Raw genomic sequence first — 16,844 nt, 5'->3', positions numbered from 1 at the left:
TCCATGTGGTATGTGGGCCGCAAGTAAGTGCCGGACGTGGCCCAGATTCGGGCCATATCAAATTTGCTATCTGGGAGCCTTTTGCTTGAGACGGTCCATGTAGATCAACCTTTACTTACAAGTACCAACTATAAAACTATGAAACCTAACGTTCTCTCATGGTTTTATGAGAACTAACAGAGAACGTTAGGTAAAGCTTGTATAAGGTTTTATTTCTTATGTGTATAAAGTATCGTTCCAGTAACGTTCCTGGAAGGTTTCTGAGTTAACCCAGCTAGCACAATCATCTGGCCCAGTTCCCACTTTTCCATCGGCACAGTCGGCCGAGTGTCAGAATCGGCCAGAATCAATGTAGCCAGATCCGGCCCAGTTGTTACCACAGCTGGGTTTGGCTGGTGCTCGTAGAAACGCGTGCGCGCCGACGCTGGTTGTCCGGCTGTGGCCCAGAGTCCAGTCTCTAATTCAGCGGGGGCAGAACGAGCGTCACCATAGCAACAGTGCGATGCGAGCCGTTGAAGAAAAGGAATCGTTCGTTCGTGTGAGGTAAATAAACATTTAATCTTAACAACTTTTTACTTAGTAAAATGTAAGCAGAAAGTATATTAATGAGTTTTGGATTAAGATAGAGAACAATTTGGAAATGGAAACTGTTTATGGTAATGTTATCTAGTGAGTTTCAGGTTAACTGGTAGTCTGAACTGAAACACTTCAGGTAACGTTAGCTAAAAGGCTAACAGTTTCTAGCATTAGACAACAGCTGCTAAATAATTAAAATTCATTGAATACTGTGGATGACGTTAACTTAAAAGCTACAATAAGCAACAAGAACAACAACAACAATAATAGTAATACAATGATAAGCAACAGACGACCTACCATCTCTGACTACATCCACAAGGTGGACCAACAAAGCAGGTGTGTATAATTTAAGAGTGGACAGTGAGTGGACACGGTATTTGAAAACTCCAGCAGCGATGCTGTGTCTGATCCAGTCATATAAGCACAACACACAGTAACACACCACCAACCACGTCAGTGTCACTGCAGTGCTGAGAATGATCCACCACCTAAATAATACCTGCTCTGAGGTGGTCATGTGGAGGTCCTGACTATTGAAGAATAAGGTAAAAGGGGGCTAACAAAGTATGCAGAGTAACTGATGGACGACAGTGGAACTGTAGAGCTACAAAGTGCACCTATAGATAGATAACTTTATTAATCCCATAGGGAAAGTCAGTAAATGGTTAGTAAACTATATGGTTAGTGGAGCTGATAGAAAAAGAGTATACATACAAAGAGGTGGTTTTAATGTTATGGCTGATCGTATATAATTTTATAACCCAAAGATTGTCCCTTGTATTTTTTGTAGATATTCAAGTGTCCACTACCATCACCGAGCCACATTTGCTTATTCACCTCTCATACATGAGTAAAAACTATGAACACTACTCTGTAGATCATCAGCCAATGTCACAAGATCCAGCAAGGAGGTTCTGGGTTCGATCCCCAGGTGGGGCGGTCTGGGTCATTTCTGTGTTGTTTGCATGTTCTCCCCATGTCCGCGTAGGTTTCATCCGGGTGCTCCGGGTTTCCTCCCACAGTCCAAAGACATGCAAGTGAGGTGAATTGGAGACACTAAATTGTTCATGACTGTGTTTGATATAACCTTGAGAACTGATTAATCTTGTGTTATGAGTAACTACCGTTCGTGTCATGAATGTAACCAAAGTGTAAAACATGAGGTTAAAATCCTAATAAACAAACAAACAGTACTTCTTTATATTGTGTATATATATATATATATATAGTTTACTTTTATAATTATTATTCTTATATGCAATTATATGTTATTTTCTATGTATAGTATTCATATAGCTGTCATTTTGGTTCACTTTTGTAATTGGTCTTATTTATAATATTCTGATTATTATTATTATACTACTTGCTGCAATTATCTTAATAAAATACTTTCTACTGCACAATCTGTAGTTAATCTGTAGCATCTGTAGTTAATCTGTAGCATAAATCTACTATTTTATCTATGAGGATGTGAAAGGAGAAGAAAACGGTAAATAAATGGTATCGTAGTGTTTCGGGGGCTATTCCGGCCCAGTTATGGGAGAGTCGGCGGAGATCTGGCATCCGGATTTGGGCCAGTGTATTTGGCCCGATTCTGGGCAGTCATTCAAAAAGAGTCAGAGCCGACACGGGCTGCCGGTGTTACCGGAGTGTTATTGCAAGGTTGTCTAAAGTTTTCAATAATTTAAAGGTTAGTACAAGGTTCCCTTAAGGTTTCAATAATTTTAAGGTTACGGGAACGTTAGGGGAACGTTCCCACAACTATAATGCACAACCAAACGGGAACGTTCTATTTCCGTAAAGAAAACTTTCCTGGGGAACCAAAGGGCAACCAAAATGATCCGTTCCCAGAACGTTCTGGGAACCAGAAACTAACGTTCCCGGAACGTTCTGGGAACCAAAAATTGTTAGCTGGGTCCAGACTCGCCCTTGACTGAGCAGAGGCCACAATACCTTTCTCCTTAGTTATAATACAATAATTTAATAATATAATAATTTCTCCTTAGTATAATATACAAAAGCGTTAAAGTATGACTTTTGCTTAGTTTCCATTTAAACCACTCGAGATAACTGATGTCAAGATTTTTTTTTTATTTAGCAGAAAGTCACTTGAACAAGCGCGGTTGGTGTAAATTTGGTGTAAATTTGATGACTGTTTTGACTTTCATTTCAGAAACATTACGTTTTTAGGCATTCACCACAAAAAGCTTTTTCAGAGGTTACTTTGATTACTCATTTTGGACATAGCAATAGAATATGGTTATGTCCATGATTTTTTTTAACCTGTATACACTGTTGAACTGGGATAAATTGTCCTTGATAAATTGTTAAGTGAAGTAACTGTACCAGGGTCAAAATCAGGACTGTATTAATGATTTTATGATAGCCCTAAAAATTTGAAATTTAGAATCCTTTGGACACTTAATAAATACAAAATTTGTAGCATCAGTTGAGTTTTTCCCAATCTACCTATTAAGTATATGTTCTCTTGATTATTTTACATATTGCATTGCATTTAAAACAGTATCATTTGGATACATAGGCCCATAGTTTTACTACATGGACTTATTATGGTAACAAATTTTTTGTTGCATGTTATAAAACCTGTATACTTAAAAAATCCGGAGGAATTTCAGTGTGTAAACGTCAAGGTCTAAGCTGAACATTCGTGATTTTCGATCCAGTAGTTGGTACTTCATCAAGAACCCAGCTAACAATTTTTGGTTCCCAGAACGTTCTGGGAACGTTAGTTTTTGGTTCCCAGATCGTTCTGGGAACGGATCATTTTGGTTGCCCTTTGGTTCCCCAGGAAAGTTTTCTTTACGGAAATAGAACGTTCCCGTTTGGTTGTCCATTATAGTTCTGGGAACGTTCCCCTAACGTTCCCCTAATTTTAACCTTAAAATTATTGAAACCTTTAAGGGAACCTGGTACTAACCTTTAAATTATTGAAAACTTTAGACAAGAAAACCTCACTTTCTAGTTGTGCTAATGGAGAGTTCTGCTTGCTATATACGTGCACTGCAAAAAATGTGGAGTAAGATTTACTTAAAAAAACTTGTTACAAACTGCTAGTAAATTTAACAGACCATATATTCAAGTAAAAGTTACTCACAATTCTATCTGGATTTTACTAGAAATTCTTCAGTAAAAGTTACTTTGCTACACACTGCTTCAAGTATATTTTAATAGCTGTATCTTAGTAGATTTTACTTAAACATTGCAGCACTAAAAGCATTAAAACATGGCTTATAAAATGCTATATTATATATTATTAAAATGCTATATATTATTAAAATGCTATATTATAAAATGCAAAATAATTTTACATTATTCAATTTAACATCAATGATTACCATATACAAAAACCACTATAACAGACAGACAACATTTTTTGTCAAACTTTTTTATTTGTTTTGCTCAATTAATGGAAATGCATTTTTTACTTACAGTTCAGTGGACAAAATGTCTTTCAAACAGCGTGTTTTCTAAAGTCTCACTCGCTACACAAAAGTAAAAACTGTAAATGGAAAACAAACTATAAAAGTGTCACAGTGTAAGGACAAAATAAATTATATCAATCTTTCAAACATTTTTCTGAAAACTTGCAGTAAAAAATAAAAAGATGCAAGCAGGGCTGGACTGGGAACAAAATTCAGCCCTGGACTTTTTTCTTCACCAGCCCACTACAAGCACATCGCGCCACACATATCACCCCCTACTCAAATGTTAGATGATTGATATTAATAGTTTTCATCTATCTTACCACTAAAGTTATTAACTCACTATAATAAAAATTAAAATAATAAAAACATAACTACAAACAATTATATATATTTCCAACTTTCCTTTGGGATTAATAGTTCTATCCATCTATCACACACATAAAATTTACAATTTCTTAAATGGTTCTATTGGATTTCCCCATCCTGTTTCATTAAACCGCAAGAAATAAAATTAAACCTTTCTTTCATTTAACCTTTAACACTGGTAAATATGCTTTTTTCGCACTTTTATTCACACGTGATTCACGTTTGTTCCAAATTAGTGCATTGCTCCGATGAGCAAAGAAATAAATCGCATGTGTAAATACTTTACATGTTGACAAGGGAAATTAACCATGTGAGCTATGCAAATAATCACTCTAAAAAATGTCCTGAACAGCTGCATTTTCCTTTCTGTATTATAGAGGACAAGATAGTGTTTACTTTTTCTGAAGAGCAGAGACTAATGGTACCGTCTCAAATTATATCCACCGCCCTATGTAGTGCACTTGGACATGACATCATAGAACTTTTACAAAAACCGTCCTTAAAACGGCTGCTTTAAAGCCCCTGATATCCAACAGTAGCTTAGATAACTACTTATTAATCATTCAGTGACTTGTAAAAGAAATGTTTTGTACTGTTAGAAATGTTTTGTACTGTTAGGAAGTACCCTAAGTAGGGCATAGGCGACATTTGAGATGGGCCCACAGTCTCTTCTTAAACGGCGTTACTAACGAAGCCGAGTCACTGAACGCTAACTTTTCCTTTTCTGCTCTTTGGCTGTGCTGTAGTTCCTCACTGCCAAACAGGTTGTCCAGTTTCCTGCACTTTTTTGCATCTGCTTGCAGCTTTTTCTGTGTTTTATCACGGGCTTTTTCTGCTTACGCTTTTTCGACCCTTTCTCCATCTCGCACTCATTCTGGTGGTTGTGATTACGGTTTATCCTGGGGGAGGGACATTTCTGTGATTGGCCAATGGATATGCAGTGAGAATACTGTGGTGGGCCAATGCACACTTCAGGATTATTATTCAGGAATATTTAAAACAGAATTTAGTTTTCACTCTCTCAGCGGCCCACAAACAGAACGGCCCACCGGGAAAACTCCCGACCCTCCCGATGGCCAGTCCATCCCTGGATGCAAGTAAAAGTTTGTCAGAAACACTCGCTCCAGGTGGACTGACTGTAGTTATCCTCCTGAACTCGTCTTTCACCTAAGACAAAGATTAAAAAAATAACATAAATTAGTAATTATAAAGTTTATGTAGACCTCAGAATGTTATGTTACATATTATAATTCAATTTTACTTTCTCAAGGTTTGCTCACAGGTTGCCTAATAATGCACATTTGTATTTGAAAGACCCGGGACTACAGCTTCATACAGATTTATTTTTAAGTGGCAAAACAGGCTTTCATTTACATTTACATTTTCAGCATTTAGCAGACGCTCTTATCCAGAGCGACTTACAGAAGTGCTTCCATAGTGAACATTTCATTCCTTAAGTTTAGATAGACAACAGTCGAAGAACACAACTCTGCTAAAACCTGTTAGAACCAAAGTGCCTTTCTTTTTTTTTTTTTTTTTAAATGGAAAAGATTGGAATAAAGTGTTAGTAAATAAGTGCAAATCAGCCTAAGTGTTTAGTAAAAAGGTGGGTTTTTAATAGTTTTTTAAAGACAGCAAGAGACTCAGCTGTTCGGACAGACAGGAAGTTCGTTCCACCATTTGGGCGCTAGAACAGAGAACAGCCTTGATGCTTGTCTTCCTTTAGTCCTGGATGGAGGCTCAAGTCGAGCTAGACTAGAGGCTCGGAGGTTGCGTGGTACAGAGCGGGGTTTGATTAGACCCCGAAGGTAGCTTGGGGCTGGTCCATTTTTGGCTTTGTAGGTGAGCGTCAGTGTTTTAAACTGAATGCGTGCAGCTACAGGAAGCCAGTGAAGAGAACGCAGCAGTGGGGTGATGTGGCAGTGTTTAGGTTGGTTAAAGACCAGACGGGCAGCTGCATTTTGAATGAGCTGTAAGGGTTTAATAGTGGCCATGGGAGCTCCTGCCAGGAGGGAGTTGCAGTAGTCCAACCGAGAGATTACAAGTGATTGCACCAGAATCTGGGTAGCTCCTCTGGAGAGAAATGGCCGAATCTTCCTGATGTTGTACAGGAGGAATCGGCACGATCTCGTCATGTTGGCTATATAAGGAGAGAAGGTCAGCTGGTTATCCAGGACAACACCAAGACTTCTTACCTTATCAGATGGTCTAATCTGGAAGTCATCCAGAGAAATGACTAGGTCCTGGGTTGGAGACAGATCTCCAGGAATGAGCAACATCTCTGTCTTGCTGGGATTAAGTTTTAGATGATGAGCTGACATCCATTGTGAGATATCTCACAGACATGCTGAGATGCGAGCTGAGACTTGCGTGTCTGAAGAAGGAAATGACAGAACAAGCTGAGTGTCATCTGCATAGGAGTGGTAGGAGAAGCCATGGGAGGCTATGACATTACCCAGAGAGCGGGTGTAGATAGAGAAGAGAAGTGGGCCAAGTACAGAGCCCTGAGGAACACCGGTTGAGAGAGTGCATGGGGTAGATATGGATCCCCTCCATGACACTTGGTAGGAGCGCCCTTCCAGGTAGGAGGCCATCCATTGCCATGCTGAACCTGTTACTGCAAGGTTGGAGAGAGTGGTCAGGAGAATGCTGTGATTCACGGTGTCGAAGGCTGCAGAAAGGTCAAGAAGAATAAGAACAGATGACAGTTTGGCTGCTTTGGCTGCATGAAGCTTCTCAGTAACAGCTACAAGTGCTGTTTCTGTAGAATGTGCTGCCTTGAAGCCAGACTGGTACGGATCGTGGAGATCATTCTGAGTAAGAAAGGCAGATAGTTGGTTATAGACAGCACGTTCAAGAATTTTGGATAGAAAAGAGAGGAGTGAGACAGGTCTGTAGTTGTTGATGTCTGTAGTGTCTAGTGTAGGTTTCTTAAGAAGGGGGATGACCTGAGCCTTCTTAAAAGCAGTAGGGACAACACCTGATGTCAGGGAGTTGTTGATGATGGGTGTGATGAAGGGGATTAGGTCCTGCGAGAGGTCTTTGAGGATGGTGGATGGTATAGGGTCAAGTGTGCATGTAGTGGGATTGCTGGATGAGAGGAGCTGTGTAACCTCATCCATGGTGAGTGGGGTGAAGCTGGTGAGTGTGTTGGTGGGTTGAGGGTCAGTTGAAAGTGGGTCAGTCGGAGACAAGGATTGATTGATTTTGTCAGTCTTGTCCTGGAAGAATGTTGCAAAGTCAGTAGCAGTGAGAGAGGCAGAAGGGGGAGGAGGAGGAGGGTTCAGAAGAGAGGAAAAGATAGCATGAAGCTTACGTGGGTCAGCAGCAGATTGTTCAAGCTTGGCTTTGTAAAAAGATGTTTTTGCAGCAGTCACATCAGATGAGAACCTGGACAGCAGATCGTGGTAGGAGTGGAGATCAACACCAAGCTTAGATTTCCTCCACTTTCTCTCAGCTGCCCTCAATTCTCTTCTGTTGCTGCGCAATGCGTCTGAAAGCCAAGGAGCAGGGTGAGAAGGTTTTCCTCGTTTGAGGGTAGGAGGACAGAGCTGATCGAGAGATGTTGAAAGAGAAGAAAGTAGAGTATTAGTTGCAGAGTTAAGTGGAAGGGTAGCAAGAATGTCAGGGTTAGGTAGTGAAGTTAGGATGGTGGAGATCAACAGGGAGGAAGATAAAGAGTGAAGATTGGGGCGTGTTGTAAGGGTGAAAGTGTGGTTGGAGGTAGGAAGAGTTGGGAGACAGAGAGAGAAGGACACAAAGTGATGGTCAGAGAGGTGCAGTGGGGTGACAGTGAGGTCCAGAACAGAAGCTGGATGGCTGAAGACCAGGTCCAGAAGATTGCCTCCTTTGTGTGTCGGAGGGCTGTGATTAAAGAGGAGGTCGAAAGATGAAAGAAGAGGAAGAAGACAGGAGGACTGAAGTGAAGGGAGATTAAAGTCACCAAGAACAGTCAGAGGAGTACCATCTGAAGGGAAGAAACTCAGAAGAACATCCAGCTCTCCTATGAAGTCTCCCAGTGCGCCAGGTGGTCTGTAAATAACAATGATATGAAGAGTAATCGGAAAAGTAACAGTAATAGCATGAAATTCAAAAGATGAAATGTTAAGGTGAGAAACATTCACAGTAGTGAATTGCCATTTCTTGGTCAGGAGCAAACCTGTACCACCACCCCTACCAGATCCTCTCGGTGTATGAGAGAAGGTGTAGGCAGAGGATAATGCTGCTGGTGTTGCCGAGTTCTCGGTGGTGATCCACGTCTCAGTCAGTGCCAGGAAGTCAAGGCTGTGAGAAAGTGCATAAGCTGAGATGAAGTCAGCTTTTTGGACGGCTGATTGACAATTCCAGACCCCACCTACCACCACTGTTTGAGACTGTTGCAACAGTTGGGGGTAGATGAGGTTGCTGGCGTTGCTGTTTCTATAATGTGCCCTCTGATGTCTGCAGGGTCTGTGAGATATAAGCACAGGAATGTTTGAGTAGCACATGCTGAGAAAAGTAGATAGTTTAGACAATGTCAGAGACTGATAGTACTTACCCAAGTTAGTTTAGATTAGTAGTAAAAAAGATAGATAGGTTAAACAATTCAGACAGATATTAAAACCTAGTGATAGAGAAGACCAGCCGTTAATTTTATACTAAGCTTAGCCCTGCCCCTCAATTCACAAGTCTCAGCAGCTCGTTTTGCACTCCGTGTGTGAAACATGTCCGAACTTGCCAGGCAATGCGCATGCGTGGAACACAAAGTACTATTTACTAGAAGTTTTTAGTTTTGCTTTGCTTCAATCCAAGAAATAAAAAACATAGTTACTTGGTATTTAGAATAAAATTTACTAATGTATTTGATAACAAATAATTACAAAGAAACATCAAGTAACACACTAAATAATATGTGACATTCTTAAGTAGCAAGACTGTACTAGAATATTCTTGTATAAAGTACTTTAAAAATCTTCACTCTATTTACTAAGTCAAACAATCATTTTTTGCAGTTTAGAGCTAATTTCTCTCACTGGATCATGAGAAAACCTTCCGGGAACGTTACTGGAACGATACTTTATACACATAAGAAATAAAACCTTATACAAGCTTTAACTAACATTCTCTGTTAATTCTCATAAAACCATGAGAGAACGTTAGGTTTCATAGTTTTATAGTTGGTACTTGTGAGTAAAGGTTGATCTACATGGACCGTCTCAAGCAAAAGGCTGCTTTTTTGGTAAGTTCCTACTAAAAAACTTTAAAGATCATAAGAAAACCTTCCAGGAACGTTACTGGAACGTTACTTTAAACACATAAGAAAGAAAACCTTAAGGCAACTTCTCTGTTAGTTTTCATAAAACCATGAGAGAACGTTAGGTTTCATAGTTCCTGGAACGTTCCGGGAACAGCGCTGATTTTTTTTAACGAAAATAGAACGTTACCATAACGTCATGGGATGGTTCCCTAAAAATAACCATAGGGGAACCAAAATCTAATGTTACGGGAACGTTCTGTGTTAGCTGGGAACCGTCATTCATCAATCGCTAATATATACACCTGGGCAAGGGAAACGCATGGCTGCTGAAGAAGAGGGTACGGGTACTGGTTTGGCCTGCCTGCAGTCTTGACCTGTCCTTAATAAGGAATATGTGGAGAATTAAAAAAAAAATGCAACAATGACAACTCTGTATTGTTGCATACCTTAAAATGTGATAATCAATTTAACGACCAAGCCCAATCCCCATTGTTTTCATGGTCTGGAAAACCCACTGGGCAACAGACGGTAGATAACTGATTGAAAGATTATGGACTGGTACTGTTTCAAAAGGCCACTAGAGGTCCACATCTGCAATATTTTGCGTGCCGATTTATCCGGAGGTTTTGGCATGCGTTTTCCAGTGTTTGTCGTGTTTTGACTTTTAAACTAAACGCTTTCTGATTTCCCTTGTCTTTGTTTACTGAACTGATTGTTTATTGAGCTGACCAAAGTCTGTGCCCTGTTCCTTACAGTTTTTTTTTAAATGTTTTGTTACCGTTGACCCCTTAAACTTAAATTCTTAAACTTAAAGGTCTTAAACTCAGACAATATTTATTAAACAATTATAAAATATATAGGCTTTAATCTCGCAAAGAAATGTCAAAATAATTGTATTGACATTATATACTGTAGCAGGGGTAATAACCGACTTCCACAGAACTGAACTAAGGTTTATTAAGCTTTAGCAGTAAACAGTTAGCTCTTACAGATGCAGGAAATTTGCAAACATAAATCACACAGCTAGCATTTGGTAGATATACCAGATGGTAGATAAATTAGGCCCCCCGCTCCCACACATGTTAACTAACTGAACACATACCCATAATCCCACAAGAACTACACACACTCAAGTATTTACAACACAAGAGACAATAGTTTAACCTCCCCTCTTATTTTTAGATACAACCCCCTGAATTTGGGTATTACACAAATCAGAATGGGTAGAAATAAGCTGTTCCTTTCCCCTTCATTTGTCAACATGTTGAACACATTTACATCTCACATTTACAGACCTGTGAAATTGTGCAATATATGTCTTTTCATTTACATTCAGTCATTTGGCAAACACTCTTTACCAGAATAGATTATAGAAAGTGCAAACAAGTTCTTTTTCAAATCTCACTGAGACAAAATAACTAAGATAATACAAATGCATCTGTGACACTAAATCTACACACAAACTATAAATACAAAATAAGTTTAGAAAACTATGTAATAAAAATGCATTAGCTCAAATATTACAAACATTTATATAGGCATTTTAATAAGAGGTAGTAAAGTTAGAGTCATTTTAACACTAAGGATCTAGGACTTCACACCTTGTAAGCATACTTTTAGAGACATTTGGAAATATTATTAACTGTTGTGCTTTCAATTCTGACTCCTGGTGACCACATGGATTGTGTTTTTCCAGAATATCTTGTTTTCTTTTTGTCTTCAGGCTTGTTAATGGCTCGTTTATTATTCCTCTGTTTATATCCATCCATCTTGTAGCTAGCCAACCTCTTCGTCTTACACCTTTAACATCTTCAAATATAGTTGTCTTTTCCAATGAATTTGTTCTCATAATGTGTCAAGAGAGACAAGAGAGCTTCAGTTTGGTTATGGCTTCAGTTAAGAGGTTAGGTATGATTTGATCAAGGATCCATTTGTTTGCCATTAAATGATTTTCAGGTTTGTTGGCATTGTTGGCAATTTAGTCATTAACCAGATCTTCTTTAAAATCTTGAAAGATTTCTGTTTCAGTGTTAGCAATGTTATCTGCTTTCTTTTTAGCAGTGATCTCAAGGCTTTTCTTACTTCATCCTTAATCACTAAAGCTTCTTCTGTGTAGTTGAGATCAACATAAGTGTCCTGGCAACTGAAGTCTTGTTTGTACATATCCTGTCATTGTTGTTTGATTATTGAATGGTCAGTTATGATCTGTCCATTGACATCTGATAGCCTATCAACTCAATGTTGACATTTGTTTACATATCTTCTGGAAAACCAATCCTCTTTTTCTATGCTTGTTTCCATCTTTAATGTTTTTGGAGATGTTATACAAAAAGCTTATTGATTGTGGCCTCTTTTCTCATTTTTGTAAGCAACTGTATTATTGGTCATCCAGTTTGATTTCTTCTACTTTTTTATTCCTCTCGTGTTTTCTCAGATTTTTCTTTTATGACCCCTTTAAGTTTCATTAATTTTGGTTCTCTGCCAATTCTGTCTAACATCTAAAATTGTTTCCTTATTTTTTCTATTTAAATATTTTTATTTATGCGTTTTCTCCCCTTTTTCTCCCTTTTAGCGCGTCCAATTGCCCGATTGCGTCATGCTTCCTCTCCACCAATGCCGATCCCTGCTCTGATTGAGGAGAATGGAGCTAACCCACGCCCCCTCCAACACATGGGCAGCATGCTGTATGCATCTTATCACCTACACTTTGATGAGTGCAGTGCAGTGCAGCTCAGCGTTGTGTACAAAGAGACACACCCTGAGAGCACTCTTTTCTCATCTCTGTGCAGGTGCCATCAATCAGCCAGCAGAGGTCATAATTGCACCAGTCATTCGGCTTAGTCCCGCCCATATCTGAACAACAGGCCAATTGTTGTTCATGTGGCCACTCAGCCTTAGCCGGCAGGCAGAGCTGAGAGTCGATACGATGTATTCGAGATCCCAGCTCTGGTTCCAGCATGTGTTTTTACCGCTGCGCCACCTGAGCGGCCCTTATTTTTTCTTAAATACAGGTGGTATGTTTTCCAGGTCCTATTTTGGAAGCCTGATGGTTTGATGGTTATCTTTAGCTTAACTCTTGCACATTAGAAGCTCGTAGTCTGTTGAACAAATAGGTCCAGGCCATTTCCCCCATCCTTTACAAAGATAGTTGATTTGGTTTCTGTAAACTCCATCTGGTGATGTCCAGGTGTAAAGATGTCGAGGTTGTTTTGGATGCTTGAAGAATGTATTAGTAATAAAAAAAAGACACAGTTCTTGCAAAAGTTAGTCATTTGCAGCTTCATTCTTTTCACTCAATTTCTTCTTTGTTTTGCTGATAGAAAGTGTCCTAATCCTGTCCATTTTAGCTTGGTGATCCCAAGAATGTTGATGTAGATGATCCATTTTCATTTTCACAATTGAATGCCGTGGCATATTAAGCAACAAACAATAACAACATTTTTTTAAACTTGCAGTTAGTGATTTTAATGAACATAAACTATGACATTTATAATGGCATTCTTTCCAAATATTTAGTTGCACACCATTTAATAACAATAACAGCTTTCAGAAATTTCAATTTCAAAGCAGCCCCACAAGATTGTGGATCCACTGCAGGTTTAATTGCAGGTAGTGTGTTCTTTTACTTATAAGCGTTATTTGGTCACCTATAAACAAATCACTGCTCTGCATTGCCAAATACTTTTTTTCCCATAAAATTTTAAAATGTGACTTTTCACAGTTATTGTTTATTTATAACAATATTTATAATAATATTAAACTGGTTTAGGACCATGGTGAATAAACTTTTTAGGCTAAATCTCTGATTCATTCATGCATGTGCTTACCACACAATAAATGCTTCATGCATATTTCCTGTTTTTCAAATTAAATCTATAATTGGGGTTTGTTCTCACAACATTATTTACAGTTGTCATCTCATCAGTTGCAGGAATGGATTCAGTTATATACAACCCCAAATCAGAAAAAGTTGGGACAGCATGTAAAATGCAAATTATAAAAAAAAACCTCAGAATTTACTTTGACTTTCATTTCATTGCAGACAGGATGAACCTGAGATATTTCATGTTTTGTCTGGTCAACTTTATTTCATTTATTAATCAACATCCATTCCTGCATTTCAGGCCTGCAACACATTCCAAAAAAATTGGGACAGTAAAGCATTTACCACTTTGTAATGCTGCCATTCCTTTTCACCACACTTAGAAGACGTTTTGAACAGAAGTGAAAATTACCTTTGTCAAGGGCACTGACACAGCCCCATACCATGACAGACTCTGGCTTTTGGTCTTGTTGCTGATAACAGTCTGGATTGTCCTTTTCGTCTTTGGTCCGGAGCACACAGCGTCCATTTTTTCCAAAAGAGACCTGGAATGCTAATTCATCTGACCACAATACACTTTTCCTCTGTGTGATGGTCCATCCTAGATGCTTCTGAGCGCAGAGCAGTCAACATCGCTTCAGGATATGGTTAACATAAGGCTTCTTTTTTGCACAGTAAAGTTTTTGGTGGCATTTGTGCATGTAACTCTGTATTGTAGTGCTTGACAGAGGTTTGCCAAAGTAATCCCTCACCCATGTGGTTATATCAGCTATTGTTGAGTGGCGGTTCTTGATGCAATGCCGTGTGAGAGATCGAAGATCATGGGCATTCAGCTCAAGCTTGCGCCTTTGGCCTTCACGCACTGAAATTCCTCCTGATTCCTTAAATCGTTGAATGATATTATGCACTGTAGAGGGAGAAACATGCAAATCTTTCTTTGAGGTACATTGTTTTTAAACATTTCAATCATTTTCTCACTCATTTGTTGACAAACTGGAGATCCTCTGGCCATCTTTGCTCATCAAAGACTGCTTTTGTACCAAACCATGATTACAATCACCTGTTGACATCACCTGTTTGGAATCACATCATTATTTAGTTTTTTCACCTCATTACTAGTCCTAAATTGCCCCCATCCCAACTTTTTTTGGAATGTGTTGCAGGCCTGAAATGCAGGAATGGAGGTATATTAACAAATGAAATGAAGTTGAGCAGACAAAACATGAAATATTCTGGGTTCAAACTGTCTGCAATCAAATACAAATCAAAGTAAATGTAAGGAACACTGCATTTTTATTTTATTTGCATTTTCCATACTGTCCCAACTTTTTCTGATTTGGGGTTGTAAATTAAATAGAAATTTGCCTATACATTTCGATCTTTCTTTTTTTCTTCTTGACTCCCCAGAAACCCAACTATTAGCAATAACACTTAGAGGGTGTTTGTATATGTGTTTACATGTTAGTGTTTGTGTTTTGAAGCGAGAAAGACAGACACACATACATTAGTCAAAATTCTGTGTTTTGTGAGCAACATCATGATTCATTTAAAACAATGAAATCCATACTCAGGTTGCTGGAATTCAGAACACTGAGCAAAAGGTAGAAAGACACATTGGATACACATTATCCATCTAAATTCTCTATCATATACAGCATAATAAAAAATTTTTTTTACTATAATTAAGAATTTACTTATTAAAAAACAAATCTAGTAGACATAATTTTACAGGTACCTTAAAAGGTTTGAAACACAGAAACACATAAGTTTATTCATCTAAAGATATTTATGACTGCTCTGAAGGATAAAGAGGTCATTAAAATATATGTAAACACTGCATACAGTTGACTTGGTGCAACATCATTAACGAGCGTGCAATGCAGTAATACACGGTACAGAATGCCAATCCAACACAGAGCATTCAGCTAGTTGCTGACCAGTGATGGCATAGTTACCTTGAAAAAGTAATCTGATTACTGATTACTGATTACTCCTTTAAAAAGTAACTTAGTTACTTTATGGCTTACTTGATTTTAAAAGTAACTAAGTTAGATTACAAGTTACTTTATTAGTTATATAATGCGGAATATTTCAAAGATATTCCTTTGCAATACTTTATCATTTGGCTGCCAACTTGTGTGTACTGATGAGACTCAATTGAATCCCAGAACATGCTAGTGTGAATGCATGGAAAACTAATTTTAATTTTCTTTCAAGAATATGATACAGACTGACCAACACTATTACGCTAAATCAGCATTAAAAATTGACTTTACTTTTAATAGCCTTCTACAATGCTGGAGCTTCTTAAAACGGAAGATTTTCTTTTAAATAGAAGTGTTATTTACCTGCTATTAAATTTTTTTCCAACAAAATCCGCCCAATCTGGCGGATAATCGCCCAATCTGGCAACACTGGAAGCGCAGAGAAGCTGGCGCTTTTACTCGTAGCGCGCCACGAATACTACTAAATAGTACTACTTCTGTAACTGTGTTGGTGGTTGACATTTATGTTGAGTGTATTACTGCACTGTTTTGGTGAAGAACTACTCATCTGAGGTGCGCTGCTCCTGCGTGCAGAAATGCTTCCGCAAAAAAATTGCCGGCAGAGCGGTGGTGGGGGGGCCAGAGGGGTGGCCGAAGATTACTTTATGGTGGCCATGGCAACCACTGGCCACCCCCTGGCTCCGCCCCTGCCAAGAAGAAAGCAAAAATATCTTTTCACTAAGGAAAATGACAAAAATAGTAACGCACAGTAACTTGGATAAGTAACTTTAATCTGATTACTGGACTGGAAATAGTAACGCGTTAGAAGTAACGCGTTACAGACCATCAGTGTTGCTGACCACCTTTATGTTTTTGAAAAATGGTCAGAAACCAAAAAACCCACACTGATGTTGGGAAAACCAACATAACAGCCAGTAAACTAAAGGCAAGGATCAAACTCAGGTCTCTAGAACCCATGTTGCTGTGTGACACCTACTCCACCAGCTGCACCATTCTGTCCTTCAATTAGTTCAATAATTATGCTTACTACACAGTATATTTTTATAAAAACCATTTATATTTTAATGACATAAGCTGCCATAACTTGTCAAGTCAGCTTACTGGCTTCTCCTGAGTGTAGGTCCACAGACCACAAGAATGCTTTGGTGGCCCAGTTGTTGGGAAAACATTCTTTAGGCAATGACTCAGTGTGACCTTAGCTACAAGTGCAATGAAGTAAAAAAAAAAACCTTGCTGGCTCGATGATCATGCCACCAGATGCACCCATCTGTATATATTTAAAACATGGCCCTTGTGAACCCTTATTAACAGCTCTATAAAGAGGCCCTCCTGCAGAAAATTACACTTCCTTTTTGCAAAAGTATATGGAAAATGCACATCAAAGGGCT

Source organism: Trichomycterus rosablanca, chromosome 1, assembly GCF_030014385.1.
Source record: "Trichomycterus rosablanca isolate fTriRos1 chromosome 1, fTriRos1.hap1, whole genome shotgun sequence".
Classification (NCBI taxonomy): Eukaryota; Metazoa; Chordata; class Actinopteri; order Siluriformes; family Trichomycteridae; genus Trichomycterus; species Trichomycterus rosablanca.
Note: the sequence above shows the minus strand (reverse complement) of the source record.